Consider the following 15,285-nt stretch of genomic DNA (forward strand, 5'->3'; position numbering starts at 1 on the left):
CATTAAATTTGAAACCACAATGAAGCTCAAGGTGTTTCATTTACGTTTAGATTTCGATTGCAACATCCATTGTCAAGTAAACAATCAAAACAAAGGAATGAATTGCGATGAACTTTCAACAGAATCACAAATTCAATTGAAAATAAAAAACCCAATCAATTTTTCGTCACTATCTAACCGATTGGCTTGATTTACAATTTGACAATTTGACAATCAGCTGTCAAATGACATTTGTGCACGTAGCGAAATAAATTGGAATAGACATAAAACAACTATAGTAAATTGAACACTTGAAGCGAAATGCAGAAACTAAAAGAACTGGAGTAATTTAATCAAGTTTGTAAAAAACACAAAGAAAAACAGAAGGTGACACACGACAAACTGAAAACAGGTAACAAAATAAACAACTAAAATTGAAAATCCCTTCTCAGTTCCCATACCTTATCTGAGTCAGATTCCGCTAAAGATATATTGTGGGTGGAACATCTCTAATACCCACGTAGTTGGGTTAAAATCAGGAACGTTTTTTGTTGAAGGTATGGCTTTATAATACAGGGTGTTTTTTAAATGCTATGCAAAAAAAAACATTGGTAATAGGTGAGGATGAGTAGAACTCATACACAAAAAAATTATCTAACAAAAGTCTTTTCGTTTTCGAGATAAAAATAAATTAAATTTTGATTAAAATTGTCAGTATGCTGCTGAATTAAAGGTAATTAAAAACGTAATTGGGGTTGTCAAGCAACAATAACAATTTTGTTGTATTTTTGACGGGTTGCTATGGTTTAACTTATTGTTTACTATTGTTGTGTCTGTGGCGTAGAATGTGCATGGACAGGGTTAGTTTATCCCTACCGTTTTAGATTTAAAAAAATAGTTTTCTGGACTCTTTATAATCTCCATATGACCTAGTTTTTTTTGTACTAGCTACTAGCATTTATAATAATTTCTTATGGCCCTCTTCTCTCGCGCCAATTGAACCACCCTTAGTTCGTTTTGAACTGTCCATTTTAACCTTTTTACAAAACATACTGAAATAATTTTGCAATTTACTTGACAATGTCAACTTAAACAAATGAATAGTTCGAAAAATCAAAAAATCATAGATACCGACAGGGTAATATGTGATTTAACCAAGCTAACAACTGCAATTTTTATTTTGACAGTCCAGATGTTTTTTGAATGGACTTTACATTTGTTGGACAGATCGCAAAACAACAAACAAATCTAATTTTATTATAATTTAGGCTGGAATGCGTTTTTCCAGATTGTTCCCCAAATCTTCCAGATTTTTTTTCATATAAAATATCATAAGTGGTGAAATTTTGTCAGAAACATTCTCAGATTGTACGGGCTGATCAAGAAGGACTGTTTAAGTTGGTAATGCTGAATTTTATTTTTAAATGGTACAAGTGGAGTAACTTCCGGTTGTTGACGGCTTCACACTGACAGCCGCGTTAGTGACAAGACAAGTCAAATTTGACATTTCAAATTAAATTAAACATGTTGGTGAATCGTTCGAGAGAAGAGTTAATTTATGTTTAGAGCAAAATGGGGAGCACTTCGAGAATTTCCTTTAGTTCATTTTTAGATTATTATTCCGAATTCCGACTTTAATTTCTTTTTGCCGTTAATTTTTACTCTCATAACCTACCATTTTGTCGTTATTAATGCTACGTCAGATATCTGTCAAATAAACCCACAAAACATATCCGGTTGCAGTGTTGTAAATAGCCGAATAAAAAAAATGTTCTTAATTGTATTGCCAACTTAAACAGTCCTTCTTGATCACTATTCGGACACGGAATCTTGGCCACAACTGACAAATATGTGTGAATTGGCCTTTATTGAATATAACCCAACTTTTGACTCGATAGTGCCATTTCCCTGCCTTTTTTATGTCACAAGACAAGTGATTTTTAATAACTGTCATTTATTAATAACGTTAATGATTTGTTTACATCATTTTTTTTTAGAAATGTCTAAAAAAAGTTGGCCAAGATTCCGTGTCCGGAATAGTACGAGAGTTTGTTGCATAGCAATTTATCGAGTGCCATTGTTAAAAAGTTTTTGACCAATGTCACGAGATTAATTAATTAGCAACAAACTCGAGTAAATCAATCGTAACGTTTTGCCAGACTAAATTGTACCAGGAATGGTATTCGGAGGACTATTTCATGAATAAAAACGTTTTAGACAAAATTTTGACTTTTTATTTCATTGTCATATTAAACCTGTTGCTATGACAAAAATGTTGCCATTTAAAAACACTCTAGCTTCCCGATTTCATTGGACCATACGGTCTGGCAAAATTTTGATTAGATTGATTTTTCCAGTTGAAATTTAGTAGGTAGTCATTGTTGAGTGATGGGAATATGATTGGTTGAAACAACTATGAATGAAATAGTCAATTGAGAACATTCAATTGAGGTACGTATTTCCATCCCGGGAGCATATAAAAAAAAAGCAATCGTTCCTATCGTCAGTTAATCGAAAGTACATAAAAAAATTATCATTTTTGCAGTTTGTCCGGATTTTCCCACTTTCCATGTAATTGTCCCGATTTTTTTTTCCTGAAAACTTTTCCAAGACCATAACAAACAAAACAAAAAAAGAATTACGCATATCCACCGTTCGAATCCTGAGTTATGGTCTTGAGTTGTAATTTTATTTTAATTTAGGCTGGAATGCGTTTTTCCAAATTTTTCTCAAAATCTTCTAGATTTTTGTTTAAATTGAAAACATTCAATTGAATTATTTCCATACCGGGAGCATATCGAACAAAAAATATCTCGTATATATATATGTATAATTATCCGAATCTTTTTTCCTGAAAACTTCTCCAAAACCAGAAAGAACAAAACAATAAAAGAATTACGCATATCCATCGTTCCAATTCTGAGTTATGGTCTGAGTTCATACAAAAATCCCATAGAAAAAAGCACTCACTCAGTTTTTTCCGAACTAAAAACCTTATTCGGACCAAAAGCATCACCAAAATAGATTTTCAGTCCTCAAGTGAAAAAAAAGTTTTTGCAAAAAGAAACACTCAAATCGGTGCACTTTTACAAACGTTATTGTCAACGGAAGAAAATTGTACATTTTCAAAATGGCTGATCCAATTACCACCAAGATTGATAGACCTAGAATCCTTACTGAGGCAAGCATTTTGCAAAATAAAATTCCGATTTATGTATTTTTGCAAAAGTAATCTGAAAAGAAAAAAATCCACAAACTCGTGCACAACTGCCTTGAGGAAAATCTTTCCTTAACTTTTTGAGAAGACGACTATCAGAATCTGATCTTATCACAGACATGATTTTTCGACCCGATCAACGTAATTATAGACTTTAATTTCCTTACATGGAACATGGAAGTAATAGTAGATTACATACCGAGGTGGGAAGTGTTTCATTCCTGTCGAGAGCTAAGATAGTTTACCAAGGCGTAGCCGAGGTGAATTAATGCTCGAGACAGGAATGAAACACATTCCCACCGAGGTTTGTAGGTATACTATTTTATTCGGAATCATTACATTTTTAGCAAATAAACAATTAATTTGATGCAATTTCATTTCCACTGTTTTTCGACTTTCAGTAAGTACGCCACTGGAAAAACCTTATAATAGGGTGGAAAGTGGCCTATTACTGACCAAGAGAGGGAAGTAAAGATAAAAAGGAATGGTCAACTTTCCCCCCTCGTATAAGGTTAGGAATGTGCACATTACAATAAGATTCCGAATTAAAAAAAATTACTGTGTAAATAACGCTTGTATTTTACCTTTTTCATATTACTTTCATTCATAAAGACAATTTTTAGTACTTACGTGTGCACGTGTGCTATGTTCGAATTATTAAAGACTCTTTTTATTTTTCTTATGCTTAACCGTTACGCACTGTAAATTTTTCTCCTTAAATCAGGACTAACTTTTCCCTTCACCGATTCTGAAATATAAATTTATTTAACTGAACGTTAATTAACTGTCACCTGTCAATTCTAACTCATTCAACAGTTGCTTTCGGCCCATGCTGAAAAGCTGAACGCATGAGTCCTAAAAACATTTATTACAAAACACCGAAAGGCATTCCTTTGAACCACCGGCGTATCAGTTCAGGGAAATCATGTTCGGTTGGATCTAGAACGAAATAACTCACCTGAATTTGTCCTAAAACAGTGACATTACCTTTCAATAATTTATTGTCAAACATCTCGTTCAGAACTAACAAAAATGAAAATTTAGTAAACAGAATTGATCCAGGCAAATGCTGCAGTATCTATACGGGACATCGCATAAGATCTGCAGGAGCGCAAAGTGTTGTTGGTGCGGTGTTCTACTAAGAACTTGGCAGCACGTGGAGCTGTTGAGGATCAATAGGTGGCCCAATTGGCGTCGGACGCGCCCATTGCAGGCGCCGGGACGTCGAGAGCATTGATTGACCTAGTGACCCTATTTACGAAACTATTAATAGCTTCTCTCCTACGAGAGTGGGCTGTATAAACAATAACATATAAACTATATCTGATGGTAGTGACATACTCGTGTTGAAAAGACAATAGATCGACTTTCATCATTTCATCCTGTATATTCAATATTTTGACAGTTCGCAGTTCTCTTCCGCGTGTTAGGTGTATGATATCATCCTGCCTTTGTTAAACTGCATTAAGTAAGTCATCAAATAACTGAAATATACCTACTACGTGAACTTTTATTCACGTCGCGTCATCTTCCTACTTCTTAAATTTATCCATAAAACTCAATCATTTTGAATTCTGACATCTTCAACATTACTTTCGATTTTTCTCACAATATTTCACATTAAAGAAACATAAGCCAATTGTATTGCTTTTTGTGAATTTATTTTCAAATTATTACAATGTTATATTAATAACATAATTACATAAACATTTTTGTTTTATAATACAAAAATTTCCGATAATATTGCGGAATATGGAAAAGTGCCCCGAATGCTTGCAGCGTTTCCACGTTGAATGGCAAGGGAAATCCTCTCGAACAGGAATTTCTTTGATTACAATGTTATTGTTGTACAAAATTTAACATAAATATTTTCTTCATAACATAAAAATGAAGCTTTTAGTTAAATAAGGTGTCTCTCTTTTTTAATTCACAATACTTTCTTAAGGAAACTGGGGCTGTGGAGAATTTTAGGTTTTAGATACGGTTGCATGAAAAAATCAAACACTCACTCGATTAAAATTAGGTCGGGACATTACGGTGGTACTTTGATGATCCTGCAAGAATCTTCAACCATCGTGCAACATGCGTTTTTGTGTTATCCATGTACATATTAGAATGAATTCAGAACTAACATTGACAGTCAAAGATGTGTACTACAGCATTGTGTAGGATTTTGAGCTCATTTGATCTGTTCTTTGTTCGAACTGTTTAGCACATAATTCCATGACTGTTCCACGATAAGTAGAGTGAACCTCCTATACCTCCAATCAGTTTGCAGGTTCAGATACTCTAGACCAGCGTTTCTCAAAGTGTACTCCGCGGAGCCTCAGGGCTCCGCGAAAGATGCGTAGGGGCTCCGCGGCCGCCGTCTAGTGCCCACTGGACCCCAATGCCCCAAAGTTTATCCTCTCAAGAGTCTGAAAAAGTAATAGACTTGATTTCCGATTCTGCACAAAAACTGATATTCGAAAAGCAGTGTGCAGCAGAATTTTGGTGCAGCCTAAAACAGGAGTAGGTATATAGAGCTGTCTAAGAAAACTGTTTCCATCCTTTTACCCTTCGTAGGCACATATTATCCGTTCACTTGACACTATCAGGTTGACAGGCGGTTGGTATTTTTTTTTTTTAGTAGCCTTCCCCTTTCACGACTCCTGGCCTATCAGGTACCTTGCGGTCTGCTAATTGTTTTTTCCTCCTTCTCCCCTCTTTTTTCCTTAGGTGGTGCGGCGGGGCTCCGGGGTACTTTCCGCGGCCACCCACGCCCACCCTCTCCTCAAATTTTTTATAAAAACAGCGACATTTCTTGAAAATATTAAGGAAAGTACTCCAATTTTCGTAGTCGTAGTCACTGACTAGTAAAAAAATATATTTTTTAATATTTAAAATAAACAAGATCAAAGTTGCACCTTTTGAGCCCCCATATCTTCAAATCTAAAAAGTATAGAATTTTTAAATTATTTTTCTCATTATTTTCTAACATGAGTTGACATTGCCCCATTGAGTGGTTCCGCGAATTTTGGGGTACCCGGCATAATTATTCTTACTATTTTCCTTTATTACCATTTTTACTTTATTTGTTTTGGAACTACATATGTAATTAGATAATGTGCTATGGGCTCCGCCATCTTAGATTTGACTTTATAGGGGCTCCGCGTTTAAAAAACTTTGAGAAACGCTGCTCTAGACAGACAAGAACTGTCATCGAATCAGGGTAGACTCCAGACCTGAGCCTATTAATTTCATTCTACGCAATTCCCTCCAGTCAAAGTTGGTATCTTCAGTGGTTCTGATACTTAAATTGACTTCCTGGAACCTGTTTGGTAGTCCACGAAGATAAATACTAACTGCAAAATATGCGATAGCGAAATGGAGTGTACCCCTCCTCGGAATTGCGGGAATCCGCACAAAAATTAACATTATCTCTTACCTGAGAAAAGCAAACTATGATACCAAAAAAACGTACAGAAATTTTCGCGATTGGTGCGATAGTAGCGCCCTCACAGGTCCGTTATGGGTTTCATTAATCATTACTGACCGATTGCGACTCATTGCTGTCTCCTTTTTTCACTATTACTGACCGGTTGAACTGTACGCGTGTAATCACTCACTTTCCAATAATAAATAAAATAATAATTTGAGGTTAAAAAAAAATATAATTTTGGTCGCATTTCATAATTCTGTTATCCGTTATTGCTTGCTAAGAAGAAGTGCATTAGCATTAGGAATTAGCATTAAGAATATATTAATATTCCTTTGGTTTTGATTAGAAGGAAATAGAAGAAGAGAAAAATATTCAAACGATACCGTCTTTATCTTGCCTTAATATCATTTGTGTTACTTACTTACTTTAGCAGTTAGCAGAGTTACATGTTGTTAGATTGTTTAGAAGAAATGCAGTGAATTTTAAAGTGCGTCTGTATTCTCAGAGCATCATTAATAGATGTCTCTTAATGCATTTTAGTGGCAAGATATTTGAAAACTACTTAACTACAAATTGTGACATAAATGTGATGCCCTACTTAAAGTAATTAATAAAATTCAAGTAGGTGGAGATTCTACATTCCCACAACTTACAGTTTATGTAATCGAGATAGCTGGCTGTGAACGAGCATCACACACCAAAGATCAATTTTGAACACATGATAAATTACCTAATTAAATATTAAAATAAAAAATAATAAACCATCTTCAATATGAAGGAAATAAAATACGTACCTTCCGTTACTTTTTTAACCCTGTGTTACCCGGGTGCATTGCCAATTACACGAACACACGGGTTGGGTCTGAGAGACCTAAAATTTAATTATTGGTTTTTAAAAATTCAGTTGCTGTTACGTTGTACATTAGTGTGTTTGTTTCTCCCATATATCGTCTAATTATTACAAATTTTAATTTATAAATATGCTTTGCATTTTTGGCATATAATATCTACTAAAGTCTAAACTTTAAAGTTTACTTTTTAACGTTGAACGGCCATCTTGCTATTTTTGATTTTGACATCTGTCATCATGCACACGGACGACTCGTGTTACACCACAGCGGCACCGGTTAAATATTGGGTAATTATTTCGTTATTTCACTTTTTTAGAGGCTTTTTTAATAGGGATAACTTAATTATTAAATATTTCATGTAATTATTGATAAATAAATCGTGAGAAATGCTTCAAATGACTTTACGTTTGACTCGGTCGAGCGCTTCAACTCCTAAGATTTGAAGTGGTTCAAGTCCGGTTACAAAAAAAAGCCACTTCAACCGATTCTGTAGAGATACATAAAAGCGCGATTTTCGACCGCTTAAAGTAATGCACATTTTTGCATTACTTATTGGTCTGATATCTTCAATATTTTAATTGAAAACTATGACAAAAATAATAATCGTTACTGCCTCCGCTGCACTATCTCTATTAAATTTAGTAATAAAACTTCTTCTTCTTCTGTTCTTTCATTTTCGGACTTTGTCCTGAATATTATCTAACAACTTTTCATCTTTTGCCATCTTTTCCTTGGAAGATCCACTTCTTTTAATATTGAGTTTGTTATCTCCTGCCTTCATAACCAGCCTTGTTTCATCCATTCTGGACATACTCGTATGTTCATTCCAAAATCTTCTTTCCGCTATCCATACCATATTTACATCTGTTACGTTGCAAGTTTCCCATTATTCTTTTTACTATGTTAATTTCGATTTTTTTGTCTTTTTCTATGTGTCGTTGATGCATCTAACTTGGTTTCTGTCACATAGAATGCTATAGGACTTATTGTGCCTTGATAGATTCTTGCTTTCGCTTCCTGGGTATAAGTTCGGATAGAATATGAGATATCTTCCATATCAGATTGTTCATACATCCAGCAATTCTAGTTGCCTCTGTCAGTTGGTGTTCTATTTCTTCGTAGCTCTCGTTTCACTCGCGTTTTAAACTGGCCCACTCATGCCGTAAACAGCCCAATTTACATACGAACGAGTTGAATACGACGTTTTTTTGTTCGACGAGCCTCCTTAAAGGCTCCGAATCACTTTAAATCTTTAAAATTAGCTGGACGTTTCGTTCTGACAAGTTGTGACATTTATCAAAATCAAAACAATTTCCAATGTGGTGCGAACTTTTTGGTAATTACTGTACAGTATGAACATAAACAAAACAAAATTCATAGTAGCGTTATGTGATGTTTTTTGGAAAATAGCTCGGACAGGTTTTTGCGCAATAACGTCATCACCAATTTTTTTAAATGGCAACCCCCACATTTTTCATGTCTTTCTGATAGACCTTCCTACTACCTAAACGATGAATGAAAAAAATTGGTACCTTACATAAAAAAAATTTTTTTGAGAAAATGGCAAATTTTATTTTGAAAAATTAATATAATTTTTAATGCAAAAATTTTAATTGACCTCAAACAAATACAAACAACCATCTAAGGTTAACAATAAAGTTTAACGCAAATGTTGAAATTATTCCCTGTCAACCATTTGGCACTTACCGACACTTTGTACACTGCGCTCAATAATTCATGGCTTTTCGTTCCATTTTAGGGCGAATTCGCTGCAGTAAATCTTCTAAATTGTTTGGTCGATTAAAATAAACCTTCTGTTTTAAATAGTATACAAAAAAAAATTACATTAAATTTTTGAAATAAAAATTGCCATTTTCTCAAAATAGTTTTTATATTAAGTGCGCGAAGAGAGTGTTTTTTGTGCATGAAAAGGTCTTTTACGCCGAGACGAAGGTCGAGTTGAATGCACAAAAACATCTTCGCGCACGAAATATAGACAATATTTTTTCTATAATTGATTCAAAAAATTGAAATTAAAAATTCAAATTTTTGAAGGAACTCTGAAGTTTCAATGCAGTGACCATGTTGCTAGGTAACTAATAAAAAACAGTGCGTGAAATGAAAAACAGAAATAGTCGTGTGCGTGAAATTGCATTTCACACACTGTTTTGTATGGTTTTGTATGGATTCGATCTTACTAACAATGCAAAAAAAAATACACGTCAGAAAATGACCCACTTCAGGCACAGATAACTATGCGTGAATTTAATTTTTTGAATCAATTATAGAAAAAAATTGTTATGTAAGGTACCAGTTTTTTTTTCATTCGTCGTTTAGGTAGTAGAAGGGTCTATCCAAAAAAGGAGAAAAAAGTGGGGGTTGTCATTTAAAAAAATTGGTGATGACTTAATTGCGCAAAAAGCAGTGACGTCATTTAAACAAGTTGCACGTCACAGGATGGCATTTTTCAAAATAAAATCTACCTGTCCGGGTGATTTTCTTAAAAACATCACATTACGTTATTGTGAATTTTGTTTCAAACTTTATGTTCCCACTGTACAGTGAGCGGCAAAAGTATGGAATAAATTTCTTAAAAATTAAACAAAATATTTTTCAAAAAAATCTTTGGACAGGTCAATTTTAGTTTATAAAAATACATATTTTAATACAAAATTAAATTCCAAACAGTCATTTGTTTTCGAGTTATGACGTCATCGATAGTTTTTTTAAATGGAAACCCCCTATTTTTTTTCTTGATTCTGATACCCCTTTTAATTGTCTAAACGCCAGTATAAAAATTTTGTTACCATACATAAGGAAATTTTTGAGAAAAAAAAAATAAAGTTGGAAAAAATAAATTTTATAACGAACAAAAACAAGTCAAAAACTGTGTTAGTCAGTACTTAAAATTATGGAATTAAATGTTTGAATTGCCATCCCCCAGCTTGTAGACAATAAGCAAGTTTATGAAGAAATTCCCCCTGTTTTAGTTATATCCCAGCACCCAATCAAAATTAAAATTTCTATACGTTGTGTTTTTGTTAAATGAGTCATTTTCGAAAACGTTTTGTAAAACAAATAACACATACGGATGAAATTGACAGTAACATTTGACTGTTTGATTTACCTACTTGATTTTTTGACTTGTTTTTGTTCGTTATAAAATTTATTTTTTCCAAATTTATAATTTTTTTTCTCAAAAATTTCCTTATGTAAGATAACAAAATTTTTATACTGTCATTTAGACAACAAAAGGGGCTATCAGAATCAAGAAAAAAATAGGGGGGTTCCATTTAAAAAAAGTATCGATGACGTCATCACTCGAAAACAAATGACTGCTTGGAATTTTCTTTGGTACTAAAACATGTACTTTTATAAACTAAAATTGACCTGTCCAAAGATTTTTTTGAAAAAAATTTTGTTTAATTTTTAAGGAATTTATTCCATACTTTTGCCGCTCACTGTATATTTGAAATATAATTGAATAAAGACAACACAGCTGTTATACGAATATTATTTTATTATTTATGTATTTTTATTAATTAAATGTAAATAATCTAAAAACAATTTTTAATTATTTTGTATAGCTTCAAATTTCTATCAAAGTTCAAAAACTAATTATATTATGTACCTCATTTACATAAGTTATTCAATATTGAATGCATCTTGAGTCATATGTAATATATATGACCAATTAGCAGATGATCGGTTTAGAAGTTATTATGATGATTAAATTTATGTCCCGGTTCGGTATAGGTTGCTCGCTAACTTTACACTTCGTAATTTATATTCATATATAAAATAATTTAGGAAAGAGCCACGGAAAAGCTAAGATGAGTGAAAGTGTGACGGGCAATCGTTGGGAACGAACCTCTATAAAAAGTTCAGTGCCCTGTGTAACTCAACACAACACTTAAAAACGACTGTTAACCAATTTCCATTTAGATATTATCTTTATTTTTCCAGCATCAGCATAAACAAATTCATGTACCCTCATGATTGTTTAACAAATTCATTTATTTTGAATCAACACATAAAATTTTATAGGGCTTCTGTTACTCCTACTCACACTTTACACGAAATAATACGAATTAGTAAAGCCAAAACCTAAAAATTTGACTGAAATAATTAATTTTTCGTTTTAATCTTATTGGTTCGAAATTTTTAGGACCAACACATTACATATTTAACACACGTTTATTGAAAAACCTTTTAAATTTATGGTAATTCAATCGCACTTGGACAAACTTCCTGACAAAATTTTAGGAGGTTTGCTTTTGCAGACTTGCATTGCAGTAATCACTAGGATTGTTTTTTTTTTTGTTGTTAATTGAGTAATAATTTATTCGAAATGTAAATATTATACTACAACATACAAATTGAATACTACATGTGTTACGACATTAAATCATTAAAATTTTATTTTACAAATTTCACCATGTTAGTTCTTAATTGCTCTTCCATTTTAGCTCACTTACATTACAGCCAAATAATTTATTGTTAACAGTATCTACTCTAAATATCTTTTAAACTGTTTGTTGAATGTTAAATCAAATAAATTATTTTATTAGATAAAGCTATAAGATTTTAACGAGTTGTTTAGGTAATAACTACCAATTTAAATACCAACTATAAAAAGCAAACACCATTTTTCGCAAATTTTTAAAATACAAACGTTGAACCATTCTACTGAATGTTTATAAAACTTTGCTGTTCTGGTGTTTTATTAACACAAGCTTAAACTCAGTGTTTATACGTTTTACATTTAAAAAATCAAACATAAGTACAAGCTACTGAACGGTTTAAATTTTATGCTAATAATGTAAATATGTCACCAAGATAACAGAATTTGATAAATTTTGTATTTGCAGTGGAGTTCCACTGTTGAACTAATTTTGTTGTCTGGCTAAAGGGTAAGTTTTACAAACCAATTTAGAACCACAGATCATCACAAATCAACATCATTGAAGATTATTTTCCAAGGGTGAATGAAAAAAAGAAATCAATTAAGTTGACGATCTTTTTCATCAACAACCACAAAATCACACAAAAATTTGCGATGGGAGAATTAGAGTTTTCTGTCTAAACGCCATTACGTACTTAACTATACTTACATGTTATGTTTTCTAAACTTATTTTGCAGAAACTCTTCAATCCATTTTTGTATAATGTTATAGTAATATTCGAGTGTTTAGTCACTGCACTGATACATTTTTTCCATTAGGTATACATAGTATGTATTTAGAGAACACATTTTCATTTTATTCATTATGTTCAGGTTTCTTGAGAAAAGAAAAAGTCACTCACTAAGATACCAATAAGAAAACAAATGGAACATAATTAATCCGTTGAAAATAATAAATTAATAAGAAACAAATATTTACATAATATTCGATCTCCCATAAAGCTCATGCTGTTCCCGTTACAAGAATATCTGGTCAAAATATTTTAAGAACTACCAGAAGCTCAGTATTAAATTTATGAGGACGAGTAGCACTTCATTACATCATTTCTGTGCGTTAAATAAGACGACTAGAGTTTTATTTTATTTTATAGGTACCTAACTCAACGCATATTTCAACATAAAGAAACTTTATAAATACGAATAACGGTTTTGCAGCAGGCTCTTTATTTTTCCATTTTTTTTTAATCTGCGTACCTCGATCACCCGTTTTTACAACACATTCAGTATTCAATTAAAAGCGAAAGAATAACAAACATTTAAAAAAAATACTTTTTGATTTCAGTTGTTTATACATATTGTCCCAGATTCCGATACCTTCGATTTATTGGAAGCCAAAGATGAAAGCTTTTGGATTTAATGTCTTTTAATGTTCGTTATCAAGGACAATTCGTGCAGTTTCCAGCGAGTAGTTTATGGTTGTGTGACCCATCATAACACAGTTAAACAAGGGCGCATCTGATTGTGAGACAAACATTCCAACACATAGAAAAAAGCGAAAAATGGAACCGCGCTAAAGGACGCTTAAGCTAAAATAATTATTAGCATTAATCAAACCATCGAAAAACCTTTCACAGTCTGCAATAAAAACAAAATTGAACTGGCATATTTCTGTATCCCTTGAACTAGATTCGTATTAGAATGTGAACGTTCCTTTCTATTGATTTAATGCAAACAACGAACAGTCTAACAGTCCGGCACTAACCTCAGAAAATGTGTTTGACGTAAGACTGTGACGCTACTTGCGAATTATACCCTTCGTGAAGCCGCGGTAAATTACTGCGCGGAGCGCTGCGCTGCAAGTTGCGTGCCAATAGGCGCTGCTGGAACAGTCGAGGATCGATGATAATCCTTCATGAATTTTACGTGCTGGTGCTGGCCGCGTTTTACTACCCAGTAACAGTTGTAAAAGTGACAGCGTGTGGAGCGTTCCTTATCCCTCCGAATTGGATCTGTGATTGCCCCTTTCTGTGACCAGTTCTTAGTGATGTTTAATTTTTTTGAGTTTCATGAAATTTCTGATTCTTACATCCGACAAACGCGCATTTCCGCCGTACCATTGCACGGACTGAAGGTAATTTTGCCGCTTCCTTTTTTTTTGTTCCGCACTTTGCACCAGCGCATTTGAACGAAAGCTACAAAAGTGACGCCTATTTCAAATAAATCGTTTCTTTTGCATTTTCTTAGATCTACCGTTGCGATGCGTATTGTTGCCCGCAAGATCTAGTACGTACTCCAAAAACTGGAAACTTACCCTGGCACGAGTTATGATTTTGTACTCTCCCATTATTTACGGTTCAACGAGAGTCGAAGATTGAAGTAAGACAATCAACCTTCGAGATTACCTTGTTACTTTCATTGTTCCACCTTCGATCAAACTAACGAACAGCTCGAACTGTGGATTATCGCCTATCAAGTAAGCCAAGGCCGAGAGCTTGGCACGTGTATGCGCCTGGTGACCTAGATTTAACAGGCGATTCCATACGAGGACACCCGAACTGGGCTGATCAATACTTGAAAGCGAGCGTACTCTCCTCCAATGAACATCTTTTGTTCCATTTTAGTCCCATGGTAGTCGTGAAAGTTTTTATTTATTTAATAGTATAATTGTATTTCCACCACTAGTGAAAGTCTCGTTTAAACAGAAAAACGCGAACCAGTGATTCAGGCCCAGAAACTGAAATTTTAACAAGAATCTTTATTCTGCGGAAGATTTTTCTTCATATTACGGTCCACTTTATGGGCTAATCTGGATGGGGGCAGAAAGCCCCAAGCCTTTGTGGTCGGTATCAGTTCTCCGCATTCCGACACAAATTGCATTGCGCAATACTGCAGCACAAAGTACACGTGTGTCGAGGTCATCGAACTGCCACGTGTGTCGGTGGGAGAGAGACGGAGCAGTTCACTAACCCACTCTTTCCCTGCGGTTTGAAAAAGCGAGGGGAAACTTTCTCATATCCTAGGAAGTGGTAGCGTGGTGCGCATTGCGTCACAGTCTAATAGTACGCGCGAGCGGGGTGGGGGACACCGTCAGACCAATGCGATAGCGAAAGCCGTAGCCCCACTCTTCGCGGAGCTCTAGTGTGGTGTGTAAAAACCCCGCGCTTCTTAATCTTGCAGAAACCGTTGTTGTGTGTGCTTCGGTTTTCGAAACGGTCGCGAAATTGTGCCACCTCTGCCTCATACTTTTCAAGTGTTACTTAGTTGCAAAAAACGGAAGATGTGGAGATTGGATAAGAGGTTAGACGGCGAGTATTTTGTAAATCGACCTACTTTGCGAACTTCCGCATTGCGAATCGCGCCGCCATTTTGTAGTTTTCCGCAGCTGACATAACCAACAAGTTTTCGTCACCAC

The 15,285-nt window shown here is 34.1% G+C and overlaps 1 long non-coding RNA gene across 1 annotated transcript; it reads right to left on the reverse strand.

Annotated features, from left to right (window-relative positions):
* Positions 1–4,860: 4,860 nt before the first annotated feature.
* Positions 4,861–9,972, reverse strand: LOC138137588 (uncharacterized). Its single transcript, XR_011161799.1, has 3 exons — positions 5,753–9,972; positions 5,206–5,696; positions 4,861–5,151 (listed from the first exon to the last, which is right to left on the reverse strand). It is a non-coding gene; the product is annotated as an uncharacterized lncRNA (long non-coding RNA).
* Between the last annotated feature and the right edge of the window lie 5,313 nt (positions 9,973–15,285).

This window comes from Tenebrio molitor, chromosome 1 (assembly GCF_963966145.1).
Source record: "Tenebrio molitor chromosome 1, icTenMoli1.1, whole genome shotgun sequence".
Taxonomy (NCBI): Eukaryota; Metazoa; Arthropoda; class Insecta; order Coleoptera; family Tenebrionidae; genus Tenebrio; species Tenebrio molitor.